This window comes from Strongylocentrotus purpuratus, unplaced genomic scaffold (assembly GCF_000002235.5).
Source record: "Strongylocentrotus purpuratus isolate Spur 01 unplaced genomic scaffold, Spur_5.0 spur5_contig_838, whole genome shotgun sequence".
Taxonomy (NCBI): Eukaryota; Metazoa; Echinodermata; class Echinoidea; order Camarodonta; family Strongylocentrotidae; genus Strongylocentrotus; species Strongylocentrotus purpuratus.
Window position 1 is genome coordinate 1,644,711 of NW_022145544.1, and position 20,326 is coordinate 1,665,036.

The following is a 20,326-nucleotide window of genomic DNA, read 5'->3' on the forward strand; positions in this document are numbered from 1 at the left end:
TATAGGTGATATATTACTATATTATCCTTGTCTCCTTATGTAGAAAACAAAACCCGTTACAATACAAAATATGGGGCACTTATCCCTCTTCACCAACCCCTCCCCGAATCAAAGAATATGTACAACTCATGGTTGGGAGGAACAAAAATTTAAATTTCCTCATAAAAGGAATCAATGTTACTGATCATGCTGAGCTTATAATGCAGTCGCTTGTCTTCACACATTCTTTATATATGAAACAGCCCCGGCAACTGAGTGGCCGGTGGCCGCCTATCACACTGCCCAAATCGCGTTCCAGAGAAGATCAAAGTCCACACAAAGAAATAAAAGTCTCGACAAATGTTGAAGTGGATAGTAACTTTATTACAATTTATTACATTTAATCATGAAAAGTCACATCTATGGGGTGGAAGCCCCCAACTCTGCTAAAACTTTAGCACCTCATGGCGGCAAAGGAAATGAGGTATGAAACAAAATGAGGAAGTCATCCGAAAAGTAAAAGCTCGTGCCAATTCAGGAACTGCTTCCCATTTTATACCTTCTGACACGTGTGTTGCCCCTTAAAAGGGCGTGTCACTACGAGGCATTGCGTCAAATTAATCCCTGGAACCATATACACCCATATTAAAAGGAACTTTATTAATTTTCCGAACTTAACCTCCAGAGTTGAGCTCACCGGACCCACCATTACTCCTCTACAATCCATTGATTGAGTTTATGTGTATTGCAAGTAGTCCAGTCAGGAGGGTCACAAACCCCTCTACATGTACATCCACTGTCACATCTCGATTCTTGAGATGAACTCGGTAGAAGTATCCACATTGTTTTGGAGTTGCATGTTCCTTCTGGTGACTGCTCCCCTTCAGCTTTTAGTACAGAAAAGTCCAATGGCATCCTTGTACGCAATTCTGACAAGCCGGCTGTTCATGAATAAAATATAAACTATTTTCAAATAGTATACAACTTTAGGAAGTAAAGCTGACATCATCAGTGTATTTCTTCTTCTTTTTCTTGTTCTACTTCTTCTAGTAAGTAATCTTCAAAGAGTTATTCGTTTTATATAAACATATTGTTCGCTCGACAGGAGTACATTGCTTGTTTTCCATGCTTATCAGCCCAACGACACATCCCAGATAATTATAATAATACATGGTCTTCATGGTCTGAAATGAAATTACTGTATTACCAAACATGCCTTTCATTACTAATATACTACGTTTGTGTAAAAGATCTAATTAAACATTCAGACCATTGTTTTTAAAATGGCATTCACAGAGAAATCATAGAATTGAATTCCAAAAATACTTGACACCGGCAACTTTACAGTGTAAAAATCTCATTCTGATCTGAGTTGTTACAACCAAAGGTGTCCAATCATTTTTATTTTTTTTACTGTTAGTATGCAAACATATTTTTCTTTATCACACTTCTCGGGCAACTACCTCCAGGACATCCAAGATACAGCCATATGACATAATTAGATCTTGTACTGCTAGGCTGACCGCCCTACCACCCCCATTTTTGTTTAAAATCACCAATCCAAACGTTGAACTTGGGTTACTGTTGTTAAGAAAATATATTGTGAAAGTGGGATGGGTTGCATGTGGTAAGGATGTGTTGGTTAACAATTGCAACAAAAAGTTCTCGCTATTCTATGGGGTGACTTACTTCAGACACTGTCATCTGGCCTCCGAGCTTTAGACAGCAAGGTCCTTGTCTACCATATCATTGTGAGCTTCTCATTCTACCCTTCATTTGCATGAAATACATTACATGTACAGGCACCTGTTTGTATAGAAACATAAAATAAATTCGCTTTTATGGCATGTTCGTGAAAGCAATGTACAGTACTAATTATAAAGTGAACAGCAGGGTAGGGTTCTTGCAGAATTTCTAGAACTCGCAGTAAGGGTGTAATAAATATAAACTTTGAACAATACTGGTATGTAGAAAGGGATTTAGGGTAGCCCGAAATTGGGTCTGGCAATGTTTAATACATTTAGGGTTGACATTATGTTTAGCAATGGATTCAGGATTAAAGTTAAGAATTCATTTTGTGTTACAACATAACCAGTACATAAATGCCAATAGAGCACGTTGTAAAAATCGCTGAATTCTTTTGATTGGTAATACAGTGCTACATGTTTCACAAACTGCAGGCCAGTGTGTTTTTACTTTATAAAATCTATTGTAAATGATACTGTGTTATATACTTTTTTCCCTTCCACTCTACATCATGTTTCTGCTTTCACAATACAGAGGAAGATTTTAAAACTACCATTGATGAGTAAAAGATAATGTACATGCAGCTCCACCAGCACCTGGAAAATCCAGTTGTACAACACCTTCTCCTGAGACAATTGCTTCACATAATTTTTCTACACTATTAAACTTCATCCCTAGGCCTAACACTAAACCTAAACCACCTTAATCACAATTCCAACCCTCAGTCTAACCCTACACCTTTGACAAAATAAAGCCTAGAGTAGTCGTTGCAGGAGCAAATGTTGAGTTACTAAAAATGCCATGACAGACTCATATGCTATGAATTTATCTCTGTTTCTTTCCCCGATTTGTTAAAAAAACATTGTAATATGCATTATGAATTACCAGTCCATTGTGCTTCGCTCATATATTGCCAGGCACAAGAGGCCATCGCTTTGAGGTAAGGGGCAGAACATCAAGACTGAAGGTGGAACCTCAAGGCACTCCATGATCTCTCAACAGCAAGCCCTTCCTCTCCATCCCTGGAACCGAATTATAAAAATATTCAATAAATTTTAACCAAATATGTAAGAATACGCAAAAATTGCATTATTTTTTTTTCTTCAATTGTCTTCAATGTTTACTTTCTTTTTCAGCAAAATATGAAGGTCAATTATTTTCTTTTTGCTTGTCATTCTGTTTCGTGTATAGGACTCCCCCCCCCCCCCCCCCAATCCATTCTTCAAGACCTTCAAATGTTAATTATAAAAATATATATTGGAAGTTAAAATACACTTTAAATAAACACTACAGCAACTTGTTAGTAGACATCTTGTTGCACACATACCATATAGCCACCCCTGAATCGATACTTCTCAAACCAGCCCTTTGCACACCCCTCCAACTTGGCCTTATTTAATGCCCTCACCCATTTAAAAATTTCCTTTTACTTGACAAACTAAACAGGTCAAGTTTTAAAAAGTCCAAGTTAAAAAAAAAAAAAAAAAAAAAAAAAATTACCTTTTCTTGTTGTGGTCTGTTTTCTCCAGGACATTCTTGTTTCAGGCACATACTCAAAGAAGCAAGCATATGGTAATACACTCTGTATATTTCCTGTAAAAGAGAGGGGGAAAATTTATTCTTAAAATAGCTAGGTTCACATTCAGACTCAGTGACTGAAAACAACAGTCACTGCTACAATGTTTCCATTCTAAAGACTGAGAGCAGAGACAGAGTCTTGACGTAAACTAAGAGACATAGAGTCAAGACTGCGCCAAAAAAAGATCAATACTCTAGAGTAAATTTAGAAACCACTAGCATGACTAGGCACTAGACTACACTACACTGCAGAGTGCAGTATACTTCTTCTCCTTCTTGAAGATAATCTGCCTCCTATCCTTCAACACCGGTACTGAAGATTCTTGCAGATGCCGTATATACATGTATTCGGCCTGAGTGGGTGTGCAGGTAGACCACTACACCAGGTTTTTCCCCTATTCTTATACGAATAGTGCCGTGGGTTCTTAACGTGCAAGGGTAGTGACTATCCTGTACACGGGGTCTCCTTTTAACATCCTATCCGAGAGACGGATTGTTTTCCATGTAACATAGCCTGCGTCTATGAAACAACAAGGGGAGGGGCACGTTAACACACAACGCTTGCTTCAGTCATCCGCCTGGGTGAGATTCGAACCCAAGATCTTTGGGCCGACAGGCAGACGCTTTACCGACTGAGCCAATTCGCATCCTAGTCCTCCTACTGTCTACCGACTAGACTCTAGATTATTTACATTTCTATTTTAATTCTAACTTAACTAAAGTCTAGTGAAATCTTTACTCCAGGGAGCTCCGTATGGTGACTGAGTGGAACAAATGGTTTGGTTCGGCAGGACCGCGATGAATGAGATATGCAACAAGATTTTTACTCTTTACATCCTCATATATTCACTTTGGCTGTAAAATTACATTTGATTATATTAACAAATAAAAAATAACACAGAAATATCTACTTTGACTTACGATAGCTTGCTCATTTAGATCCTACATTAACAAGTCAACGCAAAGCGTAGCATCCCCTCGCAGGGTACAAATGGCCTATATATACATGTACATGTACATCAGAACAAGTTACCTCCATTGGACTATACTATTATATTACTAGGCAAGGAAGTTAACCACATTTTCACATATATAATTATGTGCTTTTGCATATTTAATGAGATATGACCTTTCACCTTTCACCTACATACTCGGAAATTTAACTTAGCCTGTATTTTGATATCATGTACCTTCATATCAAATTTCATTAAAATCCGTCAAACATTACCGAAGTTATTGATCGGAATCCAAAATTGTTACGGACGGACGGACGCACGGAAGGACGGACGGCAGTGTTTCTATATCCCCTCCAACTTCGTTGCTAGGGGATAATGATTAATCCGAGAAAGTCTCGTAGTCAACATGATTCGTTGTCAGCCACCTGGTTTTTAGATGATGAATAATCATTTTTTTCTTTTTGAACGTCCAATAGCTACGTATGAGTCAGCCCGTCTTGACCCAGTGACGTATGCATATTTCATAAACCCAATATTAAACGAGTGCTCTGATTAGCCATTGGCTATGTTTTGGTAGGTTGACCCGGAAATATATCGGCCGGGTCATGTCATAGATTACCAGAATGAATGCATGAAGGTACCGTTTCACGGTTCTGAAATCAAAATTGGATAACTCATACACGTACTGTACATGTACGTCGGTAAATTTCACTTTGAAAATAAGTCATAACAAATAACTGTGAATAGGAGAAAAATATACATAGGGTCTAGCTTTTTTTCTATTTGCTTTATAAATCAGAAAATTAGATCTAAATATAGAAAATCGGGGGAGCAGATTTCAGAGTAAAAAGAGGTACAGAATAGGCTCAATCTATCCCCCCCCCCCCCTGTGTGAGTCGTCTGGGTTACGATCTGTGTATGGGGAATGTCGACAAATGTCAGTTTTATTAAAGAAATGACCCATATCAGACGGTTATTTCTGTCTAAGACTGATAGAGAACCCCCCCCCCCCCTCAGTGTTATTTAGGGTACACATATGCTTGTTCCCTCTTTTTGAAAGCACCCCCTATCTGAGGACTGCCAAAATTTCTGGACGCCCCTTATGCGGGCTTTTCCTGCCTTTGAGACCCCCCTAAATCCGGAACACTGCTCAATGAACCCCCTATCTCAGAAAAAGCAGACCAACCCCTCCCCCCCCCCCTTTACTCAGATAAGCTGTCATTACTGGTTGGCTCACACACCCAGGGAATACCCCAAAGAACTTAGCCTGCATTACGTACATTTAGCACATGAAATACATACAAAATTTCTGTGCTCCTGTTTTCATTCATACACTGTACATGTACCTTGTAAGAATAAACAAAGTCTGCAAATTAGTTCTATGCTCACTTATCTGCATAATATATCACTACCGAATAATTAATTTAGTGCCTGATATTGAGACTTAGTTAGAAATAAGCCTTCCACTATTCTTAACTGACATCACCTGTGCCTGCATAACTGTGTCCTTTCACATAGGCCTACTAATGTTTGTACCTGTCATAATGAATGACTTTGTAATCAAACTCTGTAACTAAGTACTTTATCCTCGTAAAGATACTCTTTAGATTTAATGAATCAGTAATTACTGCTATTTAATTTTAGGTATCATCAATCGTCACTAAACTAAAGTACTGATTTTGAGTGAAATCAGTTGAGTTTTGTACAGTGGTGTTTGAAATGTTGAGAATATAGGTTCAATACACAGGACACAGCCAGGATAGTAATGCAGCTGTGTGTGAATTAGGACAGTATAAAAACAGTCTACATCAATCCCTGGATTTGATCGATTTTTCTATGTTCGAGATATTTTATAATCCCCTTTTTTAATTTCTCAGGAGTCCAAAGAGATGAGAGAAAAAAGAAAAAACACCCCCTTCTTAAAGAAATCTCCGAGGTGAAAAGTCAAATACACCCCTTTTTTTTAGAATTCTCGGGCTGGACCTTGTCGCACAAAAAGTACCCCGTTACCGGACATTTTGGTAACACGCATGGTATCCCTCCGTTTTCGGAATGGGGGGGGGGGGCAGGATAGAGAGTCAATGCTAATGCGTATTGACCTTAGCTATTTAGCACTGCACTACGTGTTAATACTTTAATAGGCAGAATTGCACACACAAATAGTCCATACACACCTAACAAACGAATGCACGCAATAAAGATGATGCGAAGTGGCTGATTGGCAATTTTGACAGTAAGCCCTCGCTTAAAATCTTTAAATTATTCTTTCTAACTTCTGTAAATTATATTTTACTGCTATTTTAGACTAGTAGCCTAGTATTAGAAGTAGGGGTGTCATCAATTGTCACTAGATCTACATGTAAGTAAAGTACGAATTTTGAGTGAAATCAGCTGAGTTTTGTACAGTGCTGTGTGAAATGTTGAGAATCAACAGCACAGCTTTTAATACACAGCCAGGATGCAGGAGGCGAGTTTGCTCAGTAAGTAAAGCGTCTGCCTGTCGAAGCAAACATGAAGTTGTAGGTCACGTCTAGTCTAGATCTAAGAAGGGAGATCCCTGGTTCGACCCCAACCCAGGCGGATGACTGAAGTGTGTTAACGTTCCCCTTCCCTTGTTCATAGGCGCAGGTTATGTCAAGTGGAAAACAGGATAGGACGTTAAATGGAGGCCCCGTGTACAGGAGAGTCACCACCCTTGCAAAGAACCATTTCATTGCACTATTCGTAGCTATAAATTATATTATAGCTAGATCTAGAGGTCTAGTAAGTAGTAAAATCTAGACCCTAGTGTAATGGTCCACATGCACACCCCAATCAGGCCTAGTACTACTACTAGTAGTATACATGGTATAGATCTAGATCTAGATTCTAGGGCAGGCATCTTGAAGAATCTTCAGTAGATCTATGACTTTGAGTATTGACTATTGAAGGAGGCCGGAGGCAGATTATCTTGAAGAAGAAGAAGGATAGTAATATTTATATAGATCTAGGGCCTACTTGTTGTAAAGCACTAGGCCTAAAGGCGCTGAGAGACATTTGTATTAAGCGCTAGACCTATAGTATAATCATATATAAAAATTAAATATTATTTATTATTATTAATGCAGCTATGTGTGTGCAGTAGACAGTAGGCCGTAGGGACTGTTGCGAAAATGCCCGGGAGTTCTAGGGCGGGCACTACACGCAACTTCCGCTCTCAGGTCGCGCCTGAAATTGGGCAATTTAATTAGATCCGTCTAACTTAGGCCTACTCATGCACTCGCCCCGGCACACGAGCTCTAACTCTCAGGATCAATCTTTGTTTAACCTCCGGAAAGTATTCAAATATCAAAAAACACATAAATATCACCTTATGAATACGAAATTACGGAATAAATATGACATGTACTTACAGGATTTCTACAGAAAACCGTGTCCAGCACCGAAGTTGCCTGTGTTAGGTTCATTGTCACAGATAAGGTCTATATTTAGCCTTGTGGTATATAGACGCAGAGTGCGACAGTGCAATTAGACTCGTTCGCGAACTATCAATACATTATTGACTATATAAACTTGTTATTTGTTTTATGAAACGGATTTTTACTTCTATCGCAGATTGAATTCTTAATTAGATGTGTTATAAATAACAATTTTTTTATATTAATTCGATTCTGAGTTCAATGCTGCGGATATATTCGAGTCTCTTAAGACATCTGGTGCATTTGAGTCTTGAACAAGACTATCCAGACGCTACCCCTTGGTAGCTGTTCTTAAAGAAAATATCCGCAATTGTCAACGACTGCTTTGTGTCGCTCACGTTGTCATTTAAGTTGTAGGCAGTTTTGTTTGTTAAAGTTCTGTTTCAAAGGGAAACAATTATCTTCATCAGCCAATTAAGTCGAATTCAGAAGAATGTTAGATGGTGCAGAGATACAGCTCAATTACACTATACAGTGAAACTAAGGTCAGTATAACGATAATAATAATAATAGTAATAATAATGATAATAACAACAATAAAAACTTACAATAATGATAATAAACCATATGTTTGAGGCTTGGAGCTTTTATGTCACTTCAATTCAGTTCGCACCATTTGACAGTTTTGGTTAAATTATGCTCTCGCCAGATCAGACATATTGAATATATATTTTTCAAACTTTGTATCATGTATTTAAAAACAAAATTGAATAGCGGAACTACAATTCATCGCCCCAGAATTAATACTGCTTGAACACTCATGCTGAGGATCAATTTACAAGAAACATAATAGCATATATATACCTCAAAGTTAATTGTGCTGAAAATAAAGTTTATTGAGGGGGTGCATTAAAAAAAAACATAATTATGGAGATAATGAATAATAACATATGCAAGGTAAACCCAAAAAGCCCAAATCTATACCATATAGATGAATACCAAGGTTTCATTGTTCTAAAACGACTGCAGGATTAAATAAATTCCTATTATGCGAATGATTTATTTAACATGAAATGGGTATACATAAACATTGTTAATATCGTGATATCCAATAAAAATAGTTTCATAATATTATACACACTAAGCAGTGGCAAACTTCCTACACACACAACAGCTCTTACATCTATTTGTCACATATTGCAGCTATAATCTTCTATAGATTTCTTGTGTTAGAATATTCACCACATAATGTGTATAATTTTGTTAGTTTTACCAGGGACTTTAGTATCCCAAGTCCCTGGTTTTACACTTAGTATTATGGAAAGACATAAGAACGTATTAGGTTCAACTTTGCATATGAACTGCATAATAAATAAACGGCAGGAAAAAAAAATCTGAATTCGTCTAATTGCTACGCAAATTCTACCTTTAATTAAACGGAATTAAACGGCGTGATACACCCTTTCCTGCATGTAAAATACACGACGTGTAAATCGATTTCCACACAATCTGTCACGAATGGGATCCATCCTGAATGGCAAAATGTGTATGTACGAAGGTCTATAGTTCGAGATGGTGTTATTGTCCTGTTTAGGTAGTTTGTTCAACTTTTTGTCTTGCGCTTTAAATTGATGATTCAAACTTTGTAGAGTGATAGTTCATGCCATTACATATTTTTAGAATCAATTTTTGAAACACGGTTACATTAAAAACATATTTTAAAAATTAATTAACCTAATCTATTTTGAAGAGCGCCCTCGCTTTTATCCTCGTATCGACGTACCTAATAATATTGCACTTTACTTTTATGTCAGTTTTTTTTCTGGTCAATAATAGAGGTTTCTTTCAGCTAGATTCCTTTCGTGTCCATTCAACCTTCTTTCAAATTGGTCTTGCAACTGATTGGATTCAGATGTTTGTCCCTAAACGGAAAATGTGCTTAAATAGCGCATTGTTCTTAATATGTTTGCCATGTTTTGTCAATGGAGGCTTCTTGTAGCTACTGCTCCCTTTTAAATATAAGACGGATTATCTACAAACTATATTAAAACAGTGTAATAATTTAGGAAATTTATCAAGGAGAATTACCAAAAATGATTATAGATTATTGAAAATAAAATGTAGCCATGCCCATACATTCAGTAGAATTGCCTTAGTAAGATATATTGAATGTCTTAAATCATAGATGTAATTTTAATTTTAACGGGGCATTGCAGGAAAATGTGAAAAATAGTATTTGACAAAATATTGTGCATCAGTTTATAAAATGTACATTGTATGAGTGATGAGGGGCAGCATTGTAATGAAAAGCTTGACAATTTTAGCCCTGGAATATAGTTTTTGATTTTGTTGTGACATAAGAGGATTTTCATGACATGCAGTGAAATCACAGGGTTATATCAATGCCCTTCTAGTTCCCAATTTGCGACATAGAGTAGAGAACACCGATGTGTTTTGAACAGCTATCATGTTTCTGTGGAGATCCAGAATATAATCTAGCTCTGAGCAGATGTTTTACTTTTCTCGGCATCTTACAGCAATTAGTCCAAATATTTTTACTTTACTTTAGCGGCGTCCTACCGGTTTCTCGTAATATGATGGACCAGGACTTCCCTCTCCAAACAACCCATTTCACATCAAGTCTCTCTTAATCACACCAAGGCACAGCTGGCAGCCATTATACTTAAAGTATGTGGCGTCTACACTCAGGGGCGGATCCAGCCGGCGAAAAGAGTGGGGGGGGGGGGCAAATCTTGAGAAAACAATTTAGCGCCGACTAAGCCGGCCGGTGAAAAATGAAAAAAACGGGGGGGGGGGGGGGGGAGCTGGGTGTAGAAGCACATTTTTTTTTTTGGGTACAGTTTTAGAGGAAAAATTTAGCGCCGACTAAGCCGGCTGTTAATAAGCGGCGGGGGGGGGGGGGGGGGGGGGGGTAAGAGCACATATATATATATATATATATATATTTTTTTTTAATATATTTTTTTGGGGCCCAATTCGTGAGAAAATATTTAGCAGCGATTCATCCAGTCGGTGAATATGCAGGGGGGGGGGGGGGCGCCGCTTTTGTTTTTGTTTAAAAAAAGGTTAAATTTATGTTATTATCCTATTTTTTTAAACATTTTTTTAGACTAGGGGGTGGGGGGGGGGGGGGGGGAGCCGGGCCCGAAAAATCGCCACGTGCATCCACGTCTGTCTACACTGACTTAATGGCACAAACGAACAATTCAAAGACATGAAATTGCAAAAGAATAAATCTCATCCAGTTTGAAGTACATCTGTACAATACTGATAAAATCGTTTATTAAAGATATAATTCTTCTGTCAATATTGTTAGAAGAAACACATTCTTGGTAATAATATAACGTCGGGTATTTAGGGTAGCTGAACAACAACAAATGTAAAAACACATAGATGTTTATACAGGCAAAAAAAGTACAAATTGCATTCAGAGAAAGGATCCATCACCAAAGGAAAAAAAACGAATTATAATAGGACCTACAAATGTACTCGTTATTACACATCACATGATTGCAATTAATATAAAGATGTCAATACAAGTTGATACTATGAAAGAGAGAAAAGACTAATGCACATGCCTCTCAAAAAAGACATACAAAAGACATAACCTCGCAGTCATCAGAGCGAAACTGGAGAACATAGAGCCAAAATAACTATACTACTTTAACCCTAATAAGGCCGGGCTATTTGAGGTCTTAGTACGGCCGGGGGGGGGGGCATTATGGCCCCCCTTAAGATCTCGGCCGCAAAGCGGCCGATCGCCGCGAAAATTTGCACGCCTGTCAAGTGAAGTATATAGAATAATATGATAATTTCAATTTTTTTTTGAAAAATTCACTCATTTGCATATTTATGGTAATTTGTGCAAATAAAGTCATACAAATCACATTTTTACCCATAAATCATATATTATTCATATTAATGCATTCTTTTTCACTGCATATATTCATTAGACCATTCTGAATAATAATACGACAAAAAAATTCGGAAGAGCCAGCTTATTCCTTATGTTATCCCTTGTTTTGATAATTTCTTATGTATTTCATTGTTTTGTTGTTCTATTTCATTTCTTACTACAATTCAACTATTTTGTCTCCCAAAACAACCACCTTAACTTTAAACAAGACCCAATAACCCATGTCTGATCTGTTTTTTTAGGAAAAATGACTTTTCCATATGTTTTGTACACAAATCACGAAAATGAGCGATTTTCGGGCTGACATGCAAAGACAAAAGGTCGCGTGACCTTGTAACCGTAGGTCCGATTTTCAAAAAAATTCTTTTAAAAGTTGCGCAAGATTTGAAAGAAAAAAGTCAGCGAGCGGCGGGGCGCCATCCATATGCGTTCACGAGCAATTGGAAAAATCGTGGAGGGGGGGGGGGGCATAATGCCCCCCCCCCCCCCCGGCCTTATTAGGGTTAAGATCCTTTCCTATCCAATCCAACAAGTCTGAAAATTTGAGACAAAAGGCATCATTATGTAATTGCTGAACTAACCCAATAACACATTCCTCTATCGATTGATTTGCTTGAGAGGAATACCTATAGGGGGGGGGGGAGGGGTATCTGAAATGATATGTGACATCCCATCAAGGAGTGAAAAGAAAAGTAAAGGAATGCAACATGACCCCTCCCACATATGCTCCAACTTGAGATTCCAGTTATCTGTCTAAACAATTAATTCAATTAATAAGAGCAGCAGCCCCCCCCCCCCCATGACATCAGTGCCCTCTCAGTAACTCAACCCATGTTAAACTATTAACACTACCGATTAATTATCAAAAACCAAGATCATGACAAGATATCAGTTGAAAAGTCTTAAACTGCCTATAACAGGAATATCAATTATTTAAGTTAAACTTACACTGTACATGCACTATGTATTTTCTGAGAAGACTGTAGGTACTTGTTTAACCTTTTCCCTCATAAAAGATAGAGAGATTATATAAAACTTGCACACCAGAGAATTCGAAAATTTACCAGCAATTACCCTTAGCTTAATTACCTAATGTGATGGGTGTATTTTTGCTACCAAAGAATACATGCCAAAATAAAATCAATATGATTTTAAAGAATTATATACATTTGAATGTGGGCAATTCAACTAAAATTGACCATGAGCCGAACTCATGAAAATTGGCAATGACTTCAAAAATATATATTTCCTATAATGACAAATTTAGTACCAAACACAGGAAAAAAGGTATAAAAAAGGAAACAAATCACCCCGTTCTTTTCTTTGAGTAGAATAATAATATTGAAAATTGTTTACGCATGACTTTTCATTGGGTTAACATCTAGCAAGAACTTTAGTACCCCAAAAATGCTCCAAATAGAAATTGTATAGCAATTGTAAATAGTATAACCTTATATTTAAACAATTATGTTCAGAGTATAAGCTTTTGTTGATACCTAAATAAGACTTATTACTTATTGAGCTCTAAAACTCATACAGTTTTGAATTAAACCGACAATGGGTAATGAAAGAAATGAAATCCCATGATCGCAAACACAAATAAAAGCAGTCACAAAAAGTCAACACCACCCTCTCAGAAAATACATGCCTATAATTGTGATTTTAAAATTCTGTAATAACCGATACATTGGTTAATTGGTGTGAACAACCTAAATACAAGCTAAACATAATGAATAAAAAGATTGATTAAAGGTAGAGACCAGTAATGGTCATGCGATCGCATTGTGAAAGAAACGTTGTGGAATCGATCAGAAAAGGTTGATCATCTAGCATCTAGCATCTGCAAAGTTCTGGAATCATCAAAGTGATAAGAAATTTGGCCCATTCTTCGTAAAGTTACAAGCACTATACACAGAAAGATGTATATGGGACTACCCTATATCTCTCACACGACCACGAGAGAAACAAATTTACCAAATATATGAATTAGTAGGCGGTTCCCGGCAAATTTTTTATCATCATGTACATGTATTAGTCAAAACATATTCTTTCACATGATTGGTAATGAGAGTTTCCATTTCATTTTTTGAAATTGGGGCGTGTCCAATACTGGTCTTTACCTTTAAAAAGATACTTTATTCTGAGATGACTCTTTTGTAATTAATCAAAATTGTAATAATAATCATAATGCATGTAAGACTTATTGTAAGTACTTTAATTGCTGATTTATAGAGAAGGAGAAAAAGTACATGAGAGGGGAGGATAAAAGAATGAAGAATGGAAAAGAGAAGAATGAAAAACAATAATATGGTAAGCAAAAATAAATAAATACAAACATGACAAAGATAATTAAAATCACAGTTAGTTGTTAAGGAGTCGTACGATAAAGGGAATAATTGAAGTGCGGTGTCTCTCAGTTCTACAATAGGGTATAGTTATGTGTAGAGAGTTTCAGAGTTCATGGCAATTAAGAGGTTTGGCGACGAGTTGGCGGTAGAACATAATTCGATCTCGTGATGACTTAAACAGTTTGAGAGAAAAGGATTCAAGAAGGGCAAGATGGCAAGAAGTTAGACTCTGGAGAGAAACGAGTGGTTTCATACAACTGTTCTTATCCAAGGATAATACAGTAGACACGTTTCTGCACTTTCTTCAAGATAACTGTTCGGGAAATTGATGTGGACCAAACTGGAGAAGCGTATTCTAGCGAAGATCGGATATATGTCAAGAAGAAGTCTGCTAGATCTTCACATGATACTCTGAGATGTCGTAAATGTATAGTCGCTTGCCGGCACTTGATATCATATCAAACACTTGGAAATTCCATTTGAGATCTGACTGTAATATAACTCCCAGAACTGTCGGAGTGGTGCAGTTTTGGATGGCCTTGTGGTCTAGGTGCAGCATTTGAAGGGCTGGTTGGATACACTTGAGGAAAACTTACTTGGATTCGGTTTTGAACTGCTCACGTGAGTAAAATTCCTTGTCCATTACTAGCTAGTACTTCTGTACTTGTCATGTCTAGTATAGTTACACAGAGTCCAGTTTCTCTCCAACTATTCAGTAACATACTGTGCAATGCAGTGAATGCTCCTGATGGTAAAATGTATCTAAATCACTGAATGTTCTTGCCCCTTTTAATTCTCCCGCAAGATGTCTGAAATGACCATGGTTATTTCAGAATCGCATGTCTTTTCAACTGGAGTTCACCATTCTTTGGGATGTGCTGTTTTGTTTTGGGGAAACCAGGTGAATATTGCTCCACTGATAACTTTGGTCGAGCCATTTGATGCAGTGTTGAAGTTGTTCCTTTGCTAGTAGCTCTATCAAATAAAAGAAACAAAAGAGAAAAGAAAAAATTCATTAAATTTTGATAAAAAATAATGGATGCTGAGCTTGAGCAAAGCTGCAAAGGAGATAAAAAAAGGGACACCAATCAGACTACTGTAAGATAATTTTTCATTTCAACACTTCGACACACATTTCCTAACGTGCTTGAGGCTCTATTTTGTTTCGTTTGCAGGACTTTATCTGTTTCAAAGTATTGCAGACTGCTAGCCTCAACTTATCTTCACATTACTGATTTTTTTTTTAAATAAATAGTGTATAATATAGGCTTAAACACTATCATTTTAATCTTGAATAAATATCCTTTTTACTTTGTACAGATTAATGTGGCACATATAAACCTTAATATGAATATCATAAGTAGGTGTTTCTTCTAAATGATCCAACAGATGCAATACTAATTGGTAAAGATCGAAAATTACATATCTTGAAAACAGTCCAACATGAAGAAAACTGCACGTTCTCGCAAAACAGTTTATGTTATGCCTCAGCAATAACGTTTGCTGTAAAAAGTATGTGACTCTTTCAACACTCTATGCTAGTGGGAGGTGGGTCCGCCAAAACATCTTGAGATCAAAGTATCATTAGATTAAATTTTCATTCCTGGATTTTGTACAGTTTTGGGTTTCAGAGATTAAAAAATAAAAAATAAAATCCCTCCATTGTGTAATTCTATAACGTTATCTGTATTAAACAATGTGAGAGTTTTTTCTATTGGCATAAAGAGAAATCCTTATGTGACCTTTGACCTACTTACCGCAAAATATAATCAGATTGTCTTCCTAAAGTGATACATACTATTAGCAGGTTTGAAGGTCATACCTCAAATGATTACTAAGATATCGCAATTACAAGGCTTAAAACGCATTCATTAAAAAAAAAGTGGCAACAACCAAAGGAAATTGGAAATGCCCTTTAGGCTCCCTGCACCAAAAGTAGGCATGGTGTTAGATGTGACAGAAGTAATTGTGAGGAAAAAGAAGCTGTGAAGGTGGAAGGATAGCGAGGATATCGTACATGTTCAAGAATGTCAAATGCAATCAAATCTATAAACGAAACTTAAAACAGAATTGGGTGTACATAATCATGCTACTTGTATGACATCAAAGTATGACCCCCCCCCCCCCCATGCCCCATGCTAAAACAAAATTCACTCAAATGTGAAGATGCAAGGAAATTTATAAAATTGACTTAATCTCTGGGAAAATCACAAATGATGGGAACACTGGATGTAGAATTAGGTGTATAGGTTCATGCTACTTGTATAGCATCAACGTATGACCCCCGCCCATGATGATTATACGACTGAGAGTACGTCAACCATGATCACTGCTGTCAGTGAGACAGCCCCACATTCCCATTGCTGCTTTAATGTACTCACCACAATATGTAATTTCTTCATAGCAGCTTCAATTGAGGCGAAGTGTCCCCAGTGCTGTCATCTGCACCAGAATCAGGCACGGTGTTTAATAGGACTTGTGACAGAGGTAATTGGGAGGCAAAAGAAGCTGCGAAGGTGGATGGATAGCGAGGATCTCCTACATCTTCAAGCATGTTTGGTTTCTGTTCATAATAGATGCAATATTAACATGAAATATCACTAATTTTATGACAGCTATCATTCAAAACAATGTGAAGATGCAATCAAATTCATAAACGTAACTTAAAACAGAATAGGGTGTACAGAATCATGCTACTTGTATGACATCAAAGTATGACCCCCCCCCCTCCCCCTCCCACGCCCCATGCTAAAACAAATTATACTCAAATGTGAAGATGCAAGGAAATTTATAAAATTGACTTAATCTCTGGGAAAATCACAAATGATTGGAACACTGGATGTAGAATTAGGTGTATAGGATCATGCTACTTGTATAGCGTCAACGTATGACCCCCGCCCCTGATGATTATACGACTGAGAGTACGTCAACTGTGGTCACTGCTGTCAGTGAGACAGCCCCACATTCCCATTGCTGCTTTAATGTACTTACCACAATATGTAATTTCTTTCATAGCAGGTAATTAGGAGGCAAGTGGTTGTGTCTAAGGGTTGAATAACAGCTTCAATTGAGGCGAAGTGTCCCCAGTGCTGTCAGCTTCACCAGAATCGGGCACGGTGTTTGATAGGACTTGTGACAGAGGTAATTGTGAGGCAAAAGAAGCTGCGAAGGTGGATGGATAGCGAGGATCTTCTACATCTTCAAGCATGTTAGGTTTTCTGTTTGTATTAAAAAGATGCAATATGAAAATAAAATTAAAATATTGCTAAAACAGCATTCGATCACTCCAATTTGAAGATGCAAGCGAATTTATAAAATTGACTTAAATAATGTTTGGAAAAATCACAAATGATAGGAACCACTGGATGCAAAATTGGGTGTATAGGATCACCCTACTTGTATGGTGCAAAGTATAACCCCCCCCCTCCCCCTTATGGCTTATATTCATGACTGAGAGGTCAACCGTGATCACTGCTGTCAGTGTAAGGGTTGAATAACAGCTTCAATTGAGGGTTAGGGGGGGGGGGCCAATTTTTAAGGGGGGGGGGGTAAAATGTTCTTTTGCGGTAATTGTCAGGGGTGATTGTCCGGGGGGGGGGGGTAATAGTCTATAGAACCCTATAACAACATTCACTCCAATGTGAAGATGCAAGCAAATGATGGGAACTACGTACTACACCAATGCAGAATTAGGTGCATAGGATCATTAGCTTTCCCTGAATTGTTCAAGTCAGTGCTTATTGTGTACTACTGTATATGCCCTTTGCTTGTTCGTATTGTTAGATTACAACAGTAATTACCAAAACAATAACATATTTTTCTTCAAAAATAAAGTTGGGCCAGTGTATGATCCTAAGAAACAATTTTACCCCAAAAAAATTACATTGATAACTCATTTCAATGAAAACATATAAAATCTGATTGATTAAAATATAATGAAATGATAACATAAAGAACAATTAATATATTCCATCTAAAAAATATTCAGTGAAAAATCCTGGTAATTATGTGTTGATGGCCAAGAACATGCTGCCTGCTCCAAAATGCATCATCATTCCATTTTGCCATTTAATAGTCCCAAATAGAAAAATAGAAATTTGTTTGCATGGTATTTTTGTTCAAATCATATGTGATGTGTATTTTTAACAATGAGTTATTCCTATTATTCTCTATCTTTATGAAAAAGAAAAAAAAATTATAATTGCAAATTACAATGGATTGGATGTGGCCCTTTTACTTGTCCTTGCATGGCCCTAGCTTGACTTCCTGCAGGGTACTTTGTGCCAAGTTATTTCTCTAAGAGTGGAATTGATGTGAGGAATATTGCCATTTTCTATAGGGGCACTGGTCTGAGAATGAAGATTGTCCGCATAAACGAAAATATCCTGGTAAACGCGGACAAGTCTCGACCTAAAAAAATAAGGATTGTCTGCAATTTTCACGGACGTTTTTTCTTCTTCGATGTTCTGCAGGTACAGGGTTCCTGATCCGCGTGCTGGCAATTAATGCGAAAAACGGATTCCGCGTAATAAAATACCTCCAGTTCACCGTCTATACTTTCTATGGGTTGTCCGTCTTCCCTAGGATTTATTGTTCATAACGTGAAAGTCTCTGCGTAAGTGTAAAATGCATTATGGAGCATCATCGCGGAATCCGTTTTTCGCATCACCAACGCGCGGATCGGGAATCCGGATCCTTCACGAAAATGCGGATGATCCTTATTTTTCTGGATGCGAATGGTCTGCATTTACGAGGGTATTGTCGTTTATGCGGACAATGCTTATTCTCGTACTAGCACCCCTACTGATTTTGTGAATAAACCATTTTTTTTTCTTCGTGTAGGCCTATATAATCTACAGACATAACATGTGCAAGCATTGCGCACAATGAACCGTTAGGCTTTACTGTGCAGAGTCCTTGAATGAGTGGTGGAATATTTCACAAGCATGCCAAGAATGTGTAGACAATATAGTCATTTTGACTTTATAATAATTATTTTAAATGAAATACCTACATAGTACATTGGCTATAGCGCCAAACATGCCAAATGAGGAGAGTGAGCAGCACAAATAGCCGCAGTTTCATCAAGGTTTGCCCAAAATTTCTTTGAATTTTCTGTTGATCTAGACAGAGTCTATCATAAAGTCTATCGATGCGCAAACGCTAGTGAAACAAAGTGCAATGGAATAAAATCAAGGGGCAGTTTCTTCAGTTTTTCAACGCGATTTTGAGCTGTGAGTGTGAATCATGAAATTAAATAAGAGAACTGATTTTTTTAGGTTATTTAAACTGCAGTATGATTTTGAAGCATCATAATGATTCATATTCAATATTCAATTGAACAATAATTTACATTTTCTCCTAGATCTATTTATAATTTAGTAGGCCTAGATCTAGATCTAGATCTAGGCTACCGGTATTCGTTTTGTAGACCCGTTAGACCTACATGCATGCCAGTGTGTGGAAAAGTAATTTGTTAATGTTAGTTTAACTTAGTAAAATCCAATGAGTTTCATGAGGTTGATACCGGTTAATTAATGGCTAGACCTTATGCATTGAAATTATAGGAGTGTGAAGTGGAATTTGGTATGCTCAAGTTGGATGAATTTTGATTGTACAACACTTTTTCGTAGAAAAATTGCCAACACACACACACACAAATAACGATGGAATCACACACAGAAAAGTTTATATTTGGGACTATTCATGAAATACAAAGGCAAATGTTTTTCAAACAATATCAGACTAGAGTCTAGGCCTAGATCTAGAGTCTAGTCCTTATCGATTATTCCTCTAAGATGAATATCTATAGACATATTTAAAACTTACGGTACCGTATACATTGTAGATATTTTTGGAGTGAAGACAAAGGAACCACCAGCAGCATAGGCAAGGCTAAAAAGCTGCGACGACCAGCTGAAACTGTAGCTGATGCTAGCTCCAGGTACGGTATCTAGCTAGGCGCTCTGGCGTGGCGGGTCTAGCGGCGGCGCCGGTGGTCGACGCCAGTCCTGGGAGTACTGCAGAGAGCTAGCCCTGCCGGATCGCGTCGAGCTAGCTAGCCTTGCCAGGGCCGGACCCATGGGGAGCGTTGGGGTGCATGCCCCCTTTTCCTTCCGAAAAAACAGGGAAAAGCCCAGAATTTTCAAATAAATGTTCAGTTTACGCATTCAGAAATGCCTCAGAATGTACCATAAAGCATCTTATAGTTCAATTTTTTTTTCCGGGGCCCTTTGGCCCCGGGACCCATGCCGATATAACACTTCATGCCCCTCCTTTGAAAAAAAAACTCTTGGATCCGCCGCTAGCCGGTCGAGCATGTATGGCATAGGCTGCCTAATGGTACGCACGCGTATTCCGCACAAGCCTTCCACAGTAAGTTAC

At 37.6% G+C, this 20,326-nt stretch overlaps 2 long non-coding RNA genes across 5 annotated transcripts; both read right to left on the reverse strand.

The window, feature by feature from the left end:
- Positions 1 to 342: 342 nt before the first annotated feature.
- LOC115924561 lies at positions 343 to 7,771 on the reverse strand. Of its 2 annotated transcripts, none has more exons than XR_004064354.1 (5): positions 7,652 to 7,771; positions 3,226 to 3,318; positions 2,611 to 2,747; positions 1,669 to 1,785; positions 343 to 920 (listed from the first exon to the last, which is right to left on the reverse strand). It is a non-coding gene; the product is annotated as an uncharacterized LOC115924561 (long non-coding RNA). The 2 variants fall into 2 exon arrangements; XR_004064355.1 differs by having other exon boundaries at positions 343 to 942.
- Positions 7,772 to 14,547: 6,776 nt separating this feature from the next.
- Positions 14,548 to 20,326, reverse strand: LOC115924564. 3 transcript variants are annotated; one of them, XR_004064360.1, is made up of 3 exons: positions 19,777 to 20,326; positions 16,934 to 17,160; positions 14,548 to 14,917 (listed from the first exon to the last, which is right to left on the reverse strand). It is a non-coding gene; the product is annotated as an uncharacterized LOC115924564 (long non-coding RNA). The 3 variants fall into 3 exon arrangements; XR_004064358.1 differs by having other exon boundaries at positions 19,772 to 20,326; XR_004064357.1 differs by lacking the exon at positions 19,777 to 20,326 and having other exon boundaries at positions 16,934 to 17,353.